Genomic DNA, 11471 nt, shown 5'->3' on the forward strand with positions numbered 1-11471 from the left:
TTAATATAATGGTAATAAAAAATTTAGTTAAAATTTAGTTAAAACTAATTAAAACCGAAGAGTGGCAAAGGGATGTAGTGGTGAGGGGTAGGGGAAGACCTAAGCAAACTTGGAGGAGGGTGATCGAGAGTGATATGAGTTTATTGGGAATTGAGGAAAATATGGTAGTGGATAGGACGGAGTGGAGGGAGCGAATCTGTATCGCTGACACGACTTGATTTTCACGGTTTTATATGATGGTTCATGTTAGCCGACCCCGAATCATTTCGGGACTAAGGCTTTGTTGTTGTTGTTGTTGTTGAAGGAGATTAATTATATTTCTTTTTTTTTTTTGGTAGAAAGATTAATTAATTAATTATATTTCTTAGTTATTGTGTTTTAACCTTAAAAGACAAACATTATGTAACAGATAGAGTACTAAAATTGAGTGAGTTTAATTATAAATATTTATAAGCAATTATGTTGTTATCATTGTTAAAAAGAATTCTGAAGTGGTAATTCAAAAAAAAAATTAGACCTAATTTTGAACTAAATATTCAATAATGAGAAAGTTAATTAAAGATCAATCAATGATTAATGAATGATGAATTGAAAAATTCCAGGCATGATACAGCTGCATCACATCTTCATCTTAGGCTCTTAGCTGGAAATAGGGACATGTGGGGTTTAATTTTAACCCACTTTTTGTTTTCTATAAATATATTATTGCTATGATTTATCAAATCAAATACTACAAGTTTTCATAAGGAAACTGCCAAAATTATGCTTTCCCACTCACCAATAACTTCAAAAATATCTTAATTCAATCCCCTCAAATTACTTAAATTAAGTAAAATTTTCCATTAATGCAATGAACCTTTCAACCAAATTGGTGTTTTACTAGATAAGTTAATATTAGGAAATTAAAGTGTGTTTGTTTCAGTTTTTTCCGAGTAGCTTTTACTGTTTATTACAAACCGTGGGAAATATAGTTTTTAGCTTTTTTTTTTATATATATAGAAATGGTAGTATTTTCAAGCTTTTCACGGAAAGCTCCTTTTTGGAGCTTTTTATGAACAATTGTACAAAATTGTACTTCTTATTTTCATGAAATACATTTTTTTTAACATTATTTATATCTCTATAATTTTATTGCCAAAATAACAAGGTTTTACTCATTCAATAAATTATTATTTTTAAATTTTTAGTTATTTAGATTATTTTTTATTATTTTGTATATTACAATTTGAATATAATTTATTTGTTAAAAAAAATTAAAACATGTCCATATTAGATATTTTACATACTAATTATAATAGTTTTTTTGTTAAGCATAATAATAATAGTTAATCATAATTTTATCCAACATTAATAATTAATCGACTAATAACAAATAGCTAACCAAGAGCAAACAATAACAACTCTTAGTTGACAGTTGAACCAAGTATTCATTTGTTATGCATTGGATGAGTTTTGCTTTTTTTTTTTTTTTTTTTTTTTGCTATTTTTAGGATGGGTATTTGGGATGCAATATATTTAAATCTGAGACAATATATATTTTTATATTTAGTTTGAAAATTATCAAAATAAGTTTAAATATAATTTGATGGGGAATATTTTATAAATTTAAGAACTGGGATGAATATATATATATTTATATATATAGTTCAGCTTTTATTATTATGGGCCCATTTAGGTAAGTATTCTTTTCTTTAGCTTCCAGTAAGGAATACCAGACCTGACCTGAAGAACATTTGTTAGTGCATGTCTATTTTATTTTCTATTTTAAATATTACAGGTTTAATTTTAGAAATAGTAATTTAATTACTATATGCAATAAAATGTTACTATTTCTAAACCAGATAATACACAGTAGACTGAAGGCCTTCCTACTGTAATTAAGAAATTTACTCTTTTTATTGTGATGTCTCGATCTCTCGAGCGCTTAAACACACTTTGTAACATATTGTAATCCAAGTTAGACCCAATCAAAATAATTAAATCTAGTACTTTAGAGATATGATTATCAATAGGGGATTGCACTTTCAATATATAGTCTACTATTATCGGGAGGCCATGGGTCCTCCCAAATATTAATCGAAGCATCTGAGCCAATCAAAGAACGAGAATCAACATTCACTAAAGATCGGGAAACCATAACACTTCTCCTCAAGAAACTCGGATTACTTTTGATTAGTTTCCAAAAAACTAGAATTAGCATAAAACCTTGATTTATAGACATGTTTACTAAGGAATAAGGATTCATCAACAAACTCCACCACTGCTTTGCCAAGAGAGTGAAATTGAAGTTCTTAAGCTTACGGAAGCCCATGCCTCAATAAGACTTTGGAAGACAAAGTTGGTAATAAGATTTTCAATAATTACTTTTACTCGCTTCATTAACAAATACCCACCAAAAAGAGTTCAATTAGGTTTTCTAAACCCTCAATCAGACGCTCAAGAATTAGAAATAGGCTCATTGCATAAGAGGGAATCGATTGAATAACGAAACTTGATAAGAATCTCCTATCTTGCTTTAGACAGAAACTTCACTTTCCAACTATGTAACTTGACTTGTAGCTATCTTCAATATACTCAAAAACATGAATTTACTTCCAATAAGAGAAGGAAGGCCTAAATATGTATTCACTACATTAGAATAATTAACTCCAAAGAGCAAGCCCAAGTCTCTACAAATATCAGCTGAGCAATTTCGGCTAAAGGATATAGAAGATTTATCAAAATTAATCTGTTGGCCTGATGCTTTAGAGTAAGCATGCAGACGATTCTTAATATTCACACTTTCAGCTCTAGTAGCCTTAAAGAATAGATATCTATCGTCTACAAAGAATAGATGGGAGACTGAAGGAGCAGTGCGAGTAATGTGGCGACCATGAATTAAACCTCAACGTTCAAGTTTAGACAGAGCCGCTGTTAGACCTTAGTACAGATTAAGAAAATGTATGGGAAAATCGGATCCCCATGTTTGAGACCATAGTGAGGGACGATTGGGCCAGCTATATGCCTACTATTGACAATGTTATACCGAGCTTTAGTAACACATTGCATCACTAATCTCATCCAGAAACCCAACTTTTCCATCATTTTCACAAGAAAGTCTCATTCTATTTGATCATGGGTTTTTGACATATCTTTGAAGGCAATACAAGTCTTCTCTTTAGTCTTTCTGAGCAAAAAATGATCCAGTTCAAACGCTAACATCAAATTATTTGTGATTAAGCGACCGAGAATAAAAGTAGACTGGTAGGCAGAGATGATAGAGGGTAACAATCATTCCAATCTATTAGCACTATTTTTTGAGAGAATCTTGTAGATGATATTACACAAGGTGATAGGACGCAAGTCCGAAACCTTCTTTGAGGGGTTTTTCTCCGGGATTAACACAATATTGGTGGCATTAATATCATTTGGCAAGGAACAAGAGTTCCACCATTGGAGGAAAGATCTCGTGACATGATCATCCATACTGCATCCCAAAATATTTGATAAATGAATGGGTTAAAACCATTCGGGCCTAACACATTTACGGGGTGTTTGTTAGAAGGGATATAGAAGGTGGGATAGGGATAAAAAAAACACGAGATAAGTTATCCCGTGCTTGTTTAAGAGATAGAAGAGTGAGACAAATGAGGGATAAGCCTCTTATCCGTCAAATCCTATACCCAAGAGGGGGTGGTATAAGGAGGTGTGATAAGCTCCTGCGATTTTAATAGGAAGGAAAATTCCATCTTATCCCTCAAATTAATGTTATGTAGTTTAAATAAGGTTAAAATAGTAAAATATATTATTTTATCTCTATCTCTATCCCACATACCAGACATTGAATAATAATTCTCGACTATCATATTTTTATCCTTATCACAACCATTTATCATTATCCCTATCCCAACCTTTATTTTTATCCCTATACCAATAGAATACCAAATGCCCCGTGATAGTATCACGAAAAGCATTAATTTTCATTCTAAATTACTCTGGAATTTGCTTTCTCAGTTATTCAAAACCTCACCATAACCACTCAGGCGAGTTTGAATACCACTATTCACTACTTTTCCCAACCTTTAATGACATAAGCTCAGCAATCAGACTCCCAAACCCAAGCAATCAATCGTCGATCCTCGATTACTAACGAGTGAGAAGTAGTTGTTTGGTGAATATGGATGAGGATATTCCACGAAGCTTGTTTGTAATTGTTGGCTTTGGTTCAAATCTAATACTTTAGGTCTCACCTGTTTAAAACGTGTTTACATGTATTTGATTCCCACCTTACTGATAAGTCGCAGTCTATCTCTCTCTTGTTAGAGATAATGTTCCTATTATCTCTGTAAATAGATTCTTATCTAGTTAGAGTTTCAATTTGTCTATAACCCTAGCTAGGTAGAGTTCTAATACGATTATACTTGTGTATTGTATTCCTATACAAACTGCTATTGGCTCACTATAAATACAAGGCCTCTGAGCCATAATCACTAAGGTGATTCAAACCATTAATTGTGTTATTACTTATCTCTCTCTATCTCCATAATCTTCCCTATACCAAACTATACATTTAACATGGTATCAGTAGTATCAACTTCGGCATCCTCCGAATCCTCTGATCATCCTCAATCACCCACCTATTCACAGTTCAAAGCTGTTGCCACCGCAACAGCCGCCACCGGCGTCGCCGCCGTACAGATCGCATCCACCGGCGCCTCTAACTCTGCGGCTGCCCAAAACACGAACGACGCCTACGGTGGATCGTTCGCATCGTCGAGATGGCGGTTCACCTCGCCATTTATCACCGGTGAATCCGAATTCCTTGCCACACCAACAGTCGCGACAGCCGCACCTCCACAGCACACAGTCGGCGATACCTTCCCGCCAGAGGTTCGCGCGACTCTCGAAGCCTACCAGGCAGCCAATGCCCAGGCGCGTCCTGTGCCAACTTCCTCCGCGTTGGTTGCCCCGGCGCAACTTCCATCTGCAGCACAGGCGCCTCCCGCACCTTCTGCCGCGGCTCCTGCGCCTTTCGCCTCGGCTGCCGCTGCCCAGGCGCTCCTTCCGTCTGCTGTACTTGCGCAACCCGCGCCCATTCCATCCGCAACAGCAGCGTTCGATCAGCGGTTTATGCAAACCGCGATACCGACAACGTCCGCTGCTGACGCCGCGGTACTAGCCGCCATTGCACCATATCAGGCGGCTGTTTCGCCTCCTCGGAATCAACAAGTTTTGGTTCAGCAACCATCTATTCAATTGCAACAATCCGCGACACCTCCAACTCTATTTTCTCCATCAGTTCTTGCTGCCCTAGCAGCGTATCAGGCAGCTGAAGCCAGTAACAAACATCAGGTTATTTCTGAATCTCATACTTCACCGTTTTGTTACAATACTCAATTATCCCATGATCCCTCACCATCTTTCTTCTCAAATTCGTTTCACAATACTGTTGATGCACCGTCAAACAATGTTAGACACAATTTTATTTCCTCCTCCATCCCTCATACTACAAACAATCTTGTCCATCCAGAACCTATCTCCACTCATGTTGAACAACCAAGACAACCACCCATAAATATCAACATTAACATCAAATTAACCCCGAACAACTACAAAGCATGGAGAATGTCCATAGAATCTACCCTTCAAACCTATCATCTTCTTTCTCACATTCTTAGTTCAACACCACCTCCACCCAAATTTATTCCTAGAACATGTTTTGTGATATCAGCTGCGGATTTAATCATAAATCCATCTTTTATTCAATGGGATGATGTAGAAAATGTGGTTAGGACTTTGCTCCTAAATTCCATCACCGAAGAGGTGTTTTCTGAGATTGCATATCTTAAATACTCACATGATATTTGGCTAGCCTTAGAGGATGCCTACGGGCTTATTACAGGCAGCAAGCAGTTTCAGATGGGAGTCGAACTGCATGAGCTTGAGCAAGGGGGAATGTCTGTCACTGCGTATATGCAAAAAGTGAAGTCCATCCTTGATGATCTGGCTGCCTCAGGAAATCCTTACCCTCGACATCTACTACCGTCAGTTCTTTACAAGGGTTTAGGAGAAGAGTATCGCTCCACTGTCTAGAATCTTGTAACTCAGCGCGGTACAAATATCAACTATCAAGAGATTTTGCACAGCTTGAAGACAGTTGAGGGCATGATTCAATCAACCAGAAAGACAACTCTACTTCAGCACGATGGTGTATCAGCACATCGGGAGGCTAATGTATCCACCATAGAAACAAATCAATCAAAGAAGCAGAATCCAAAGAAGAGAAGAAGTGGCAAGTGCTATAATTGTGGTGATCCAAGCCACTGGGCTGACAAGTGCAAAAGACCAAAGAACAATTCAAGAGCACAATACAATCCTGGACCACAAGCGCACATGGCATGACAACAACCACCAAATCCATTCATGGGTCCTAATCAGCCGTGGTATCCAGACACAGGAGCAACCAATCACATGACGGCAAATCCGACTCAACTTCATCAAATGCAGCCATATCCAGGATATGATACAGTTCAGTTTGGCAATGGTCAAGGTTTGCAAATTTCTCACTTTGGAAACTCAAATATCAATAATTTGAAAATTAATGATGCCCTACTTGTTCCCAAGCTTACCAAATCTTAATTATCTGTTCAAAAATTTACCCGTGACAACTCATGTTTCTTTGAATTTTGGCCTAACCATTTTCTTGTGAAGGACCAAACAACTGGGGAAATCCTGTTACGGGGCCCGAGTAAAGATGCGCTTTATGTGCTTACACCCACCCTAAAGGAGGCGCTAGTTGGAGAGAAGGTGTCTTTTGAAAGGTGGCATGCACGGCTTGGACATTGTCAGAATCAGACAGTCAGCTCAGTTCTCAAAGGAAACAATCTATCCTCTTCAAAACCAGTTAGCAATTGTTCTTTTTGTCCATTAGGCAAGCTTGCTAGAAGCTCTTTACCCTCTATTAGTCGCTCTAGCACATTTATTTTTGAGAACTTACATCTGGATGTTTGGGGGCCAGCTCCAGTTGTTTCTTGTCTTGGCCACCGTTACTTTTTAATAATCATTGATGAATTCACTAGATTTGGATGGGTTTTCTGTTTAAAGAATAAGAGTGATGTTTTTTCAACCTTCTGTGATTTTTATGCCATGATCTCTAATCAGTATAGTGCAAGGGTTGAGAATATTTACTCTGATCTTGGGGGAGAGTTTCAAAAACTACAACCTTTTTTCAAATGACATGGCATTATACACAAAATTGCATGCCCTCACACTCATGCACAAAACGGTATAGCTGAGAGAAAAATTAGACATGTCGTTGACACCTGTCTTACTTTGCTAGCCAATGCATCTTTACCTCTAAAATTCTGGAACTATGCCATGATACACAGCATTAGGCTAATCAACTACTTACCCACCAAAATCCTGAACAACAATTCACCATATTTCTTGTTCTACAAGAAACAGCCTGCCTATAAGGCCTTACGCATCTTTGGCAGTGGTATCTATCCTCTTCTTCGTCCATACAACCAACACAAATTTGATTTTCGCTCCACGCTATGTGTCTACCTTGGTCCATCAGAAAATCATTCTGGGGATATTTGTCCTGAGTATGCCACCGGACGCATATACATCTGCAAATTTGTGCAGCACAATGAAGAAGTATTTCCTGCATCAGCAGTCACTGCATCATCACCTTCATCTAGCAACTCGGGGGTAAGCACATCGTGTCAACTACCATCTTTACTCGGCCCGTATCCAGGTAATTTCTCTAATCCCAATCCTATATTATCTACTTCTAACTTAGTTCTATGCTCCCAACCCATCACACTTGTCCATTCTGGACCTCATCCTGGTACCCCAATTACTCCCCCTGACTCTGAAGCCACAAACACTGCTCCTTTAGCTCCACAAACACTGCTGCATCAACACCTGTTCCTCAGCATGATCCTAGCACACCAGTTGATGCTGTGAACATCACCACACCGGAAATACAAAATGCAGTACCTCATGAAGAGAACATCTTGCCACAAACAGATTCTTCTCCTCCTGAAACTGCACCACCTGCTCCTATTCCAACTGAAAGGCCCAGACCTCGCAATGCACCGCTGATTGGTCCACGACAACATTATATGCAACTTCGACAGTCGTCTCTTCAATCAAGAGGAAGGTTTGAGGGACTTTTAGCTACACATCCAAGTGGCACAGTGGATCCCACATGCTTCAGTAAAGCCAACAAACAACCCGAATGGCGTACAGCAATGTCTGAAGAGATTCAAGCTCTTCTGGATAATGGCACATGGCAACTTGTACCGAGACCACATGATCAGCATGTCATCACCTCCAGGTGGCTCTTTCGTACAAAGAAGAAGTCTGATGGAACCATTGATCGTCACAAAGCCCGTTTGGTAGCACAGGGATTCACTCAAAAAGCTAGGATTGACTACAAAGAAACATTCAGTCCAGTAATCAAAGCTACAACCATTAGGTCTGTCTTTGCCATTGCAGCAGCAAACAACTGGTTCATCAATCAGCTGGATGTCTCTAATGCATTTCTTCATGGAAACTTATCAGAGACAATATATATGGAGCAACCGCAGGGTTTTCGGGACAGTGACCGACCAGATCATGTCTGTCTTCTTAAAAAAAGTCTTTATGGATTAAAGCAAGCACCGCGAGAATGGTTCACACGCCTTCGAACATTCCTCCTCTCCCTTGGGTACAAAATGTCACAGGCTGACAACTCTCTATTCATCAGACGCACCGACACGGAAAAGACTTACATTCTGTGCTATGTTGATGATATACTCATAACAGGTAACCACCCTGCACACATCACCAACACTATTGCAGCCATCGAACATGAGTTTCCTATTCGCAATCTTGGCAAGGCAGAATACTTTCTCGGAATTGAGATCAGATATGAGAAGGATGGCATTCACATGTGTCAGGCCAAGTATGTGGCTGACATTCTAGACATAGTGAAGATGATTGACTCCAAACCCACACTAACGTCCATGGCCACCACGCCAACACTTTCAAAGGAGCTAGGCACCAGCTTAACCTCTGGAGATGAATATCGAAGCATTGTGGGAGCACTTCAATACTTAACATTCACTCGTCCTGACATTGCATTTGCAGTTAACAAATTATGTCAGTTTCTGCACTGTCCGACTGATGAGCACTGGAAAGGAGTTAAGAGGGTCTTACGCTATATTCAGGGCACATCAGACTTTGGCATAGTCATGTCCATTAAACCAATACAGCACATCCATTGTTACTTAGATAGTGATTGGGGAGGGTGTCCTGATGATCGACGATCCACGGGTGCCTTCTGTGTTTACCTTGGATCCAGCATTGTATCGTGGCAGACCCGGAAGCAACCCACAATAGCCAGATCCTCAACAGAAAGTGAATACAAGGCAGTGGAAAATGCCACAGCAGAACTCCTATGGTTCAAATCTCTTCTCTCGGATCTCGGATTTCCCTTACCCACCCCGGTTCAACTATGGTGTGATAATGTTGGAGCAATTTATCTCACCTCAAATCCAGTGTTCCATGCCCGTACGAAGCACATTGAGCTAGATTATCATTTTGTTCGTGAACAAGTTCACAGAGGTTTTCTCAGTGTCAGATTTATTCCCACCGATGATCAGGTTGCAGACATACTCACTAAGCCGCTAGCTTCGGCTCGCTTCACGATGCTACACTCTCGCCTCTTTGTTCGTGCCCGCCATCGGCTTGAAGGGGGGTGTTAGAGATAATGTTCCTATTATCTCTGTAAATAGATTCTTATCTAGTTAGAGTTTCAATTTGTCTATAACCCTAGCTAGGTAGAGTTCTAATACGATTATACTTGTGTATTGTATTCCTATACAAACTACTATTGGCTCACTATAAATACAAGGCCTCTGAGCCATAATCACTAAGGTGATTCAAACCATTAATTGTGTTATTACTTATCTCTCTCTATCTCCATAATCTTCCCTATACCAAACTATACATTTAACATCTCCATTTCTAATATGAGATTCAGTTCATTCCTACCCCCCATCTCCACCCTTTAGGGTCACTCGCCTTCTACCCCGGCACCACCCACTCTAGGCCAGATCGTTACAAGTCAGAGATTAATATAAAATTTATGATTAACAAACTTCACCTTTAATCTCTACATCACTTATACATGTCAGAGATTAATATAAGATCTATAATTAAACCCTACCTATCAACTTGAGTTTTTAGTTCAATTAGTTTCATGATATGGTATCAAAGCTTTTAGTTCAATGTGAAACTGAATGAAATTAATATGAAATTGCAATTGCAATTGCACCATGACCTTCTAGAACTCATGTGAAAGTTGGTAAAACATTGTTGTTAATATTTCTTAATTATTTCAATCCATTTCAAATGAGTTTATTGCAATTTCATTCACTTTAAGATAAGAATTAAGTGAACTTCAAGTGAAATTTAGTGAAAATGCATGAATTAATTAAAATAATAATTATATTTATTTTTCTTTGTCATGTCTTGTTTATGATTATGCAATTATTGAATATTTTCTTGAGATGCATGTGATTTGTTTGAACCGATTTTTTTTTTCGATTTTGTATTGAAACTTTGGCGTTGCAAGAAAAACAGGTTGAAAAACGTAGATTCTAATCGAAATAAAAAACCAGAGATCAAAATGCAGAGACTAGCATTCAGACTTTTTTTTTTTAACAATTTATCGAAACTTAAAAGGAGTTAAAATTTTATTATGGAGGAATTTGATATGGATTTCCTTCTTAGGCGTTATGTTTGGTACATTTAGAATGTTATTTTAGATATTTTTCATGTGCTTGGTAAAATGGAAATAAACACGTAATTTTATGGTACTTAAGTAAAATCCTCTATAAAAAAATGAATCAATAAAAAAGAGATAAAGATATCTATGATTCTCTTCAACTGATGTGCTATGTATTCAGCACGAAGATGGAAAAAAAAACAGAGGAGTGCCCAATAGAAAATAAGATGAGTTAAACAATATTGATTAAAAGAGGAATTTGGAAATCTTTCATCTCCGCTATTGTTCAACGAATATGGGTCATGTCACAAGTTTTGTTTTGTCTTATCCTTTGACAAGTTTTTTTTTTTTTTCAATTCTTGCATCGAAAGTTCTTTTTCCATCTGTGGCATTATCAAGTAATCATTATGGAGAATGCATTCCAGTTAAGATGAGACTTTTCAAGGAAATCTCAGTCTCCAGCTAGCCGAGGTCATGGCTATCAAAGAAGTTTTAAGTTGGATTAAGAAGGATCACCCCAATGAGAAAATTTAAAGTCAATCGGATTGTCTCGTCATAGTCAATGCAATTCAAATGGATTTAGAAAGTCATTCGTATTTAGTTGACATTATTTTTGATTGTACTCATTTATTACGAGATTTACATATGTACTCTATTTCCATTACTAAGAGTTCGGAGAATTCGACTGTTCATACTTTAGCAAAAACAGTCA

This window comes from Euphorbia lathyris, chromosome 6, assembly GCF_963576675.1.
Source record: "Euphorbia lathyris chromosome 6, ddEupLath1.1, whole genome shotgun sequence".
Taxonomy (NCBI): domain Eukaryota; kingdom Viridiplantae; phylum Streptophyta; class Magnoliopsida; order Malpighiales; family Euphorbiaceae; genus Euphorbia; species Euphorbia lathyris.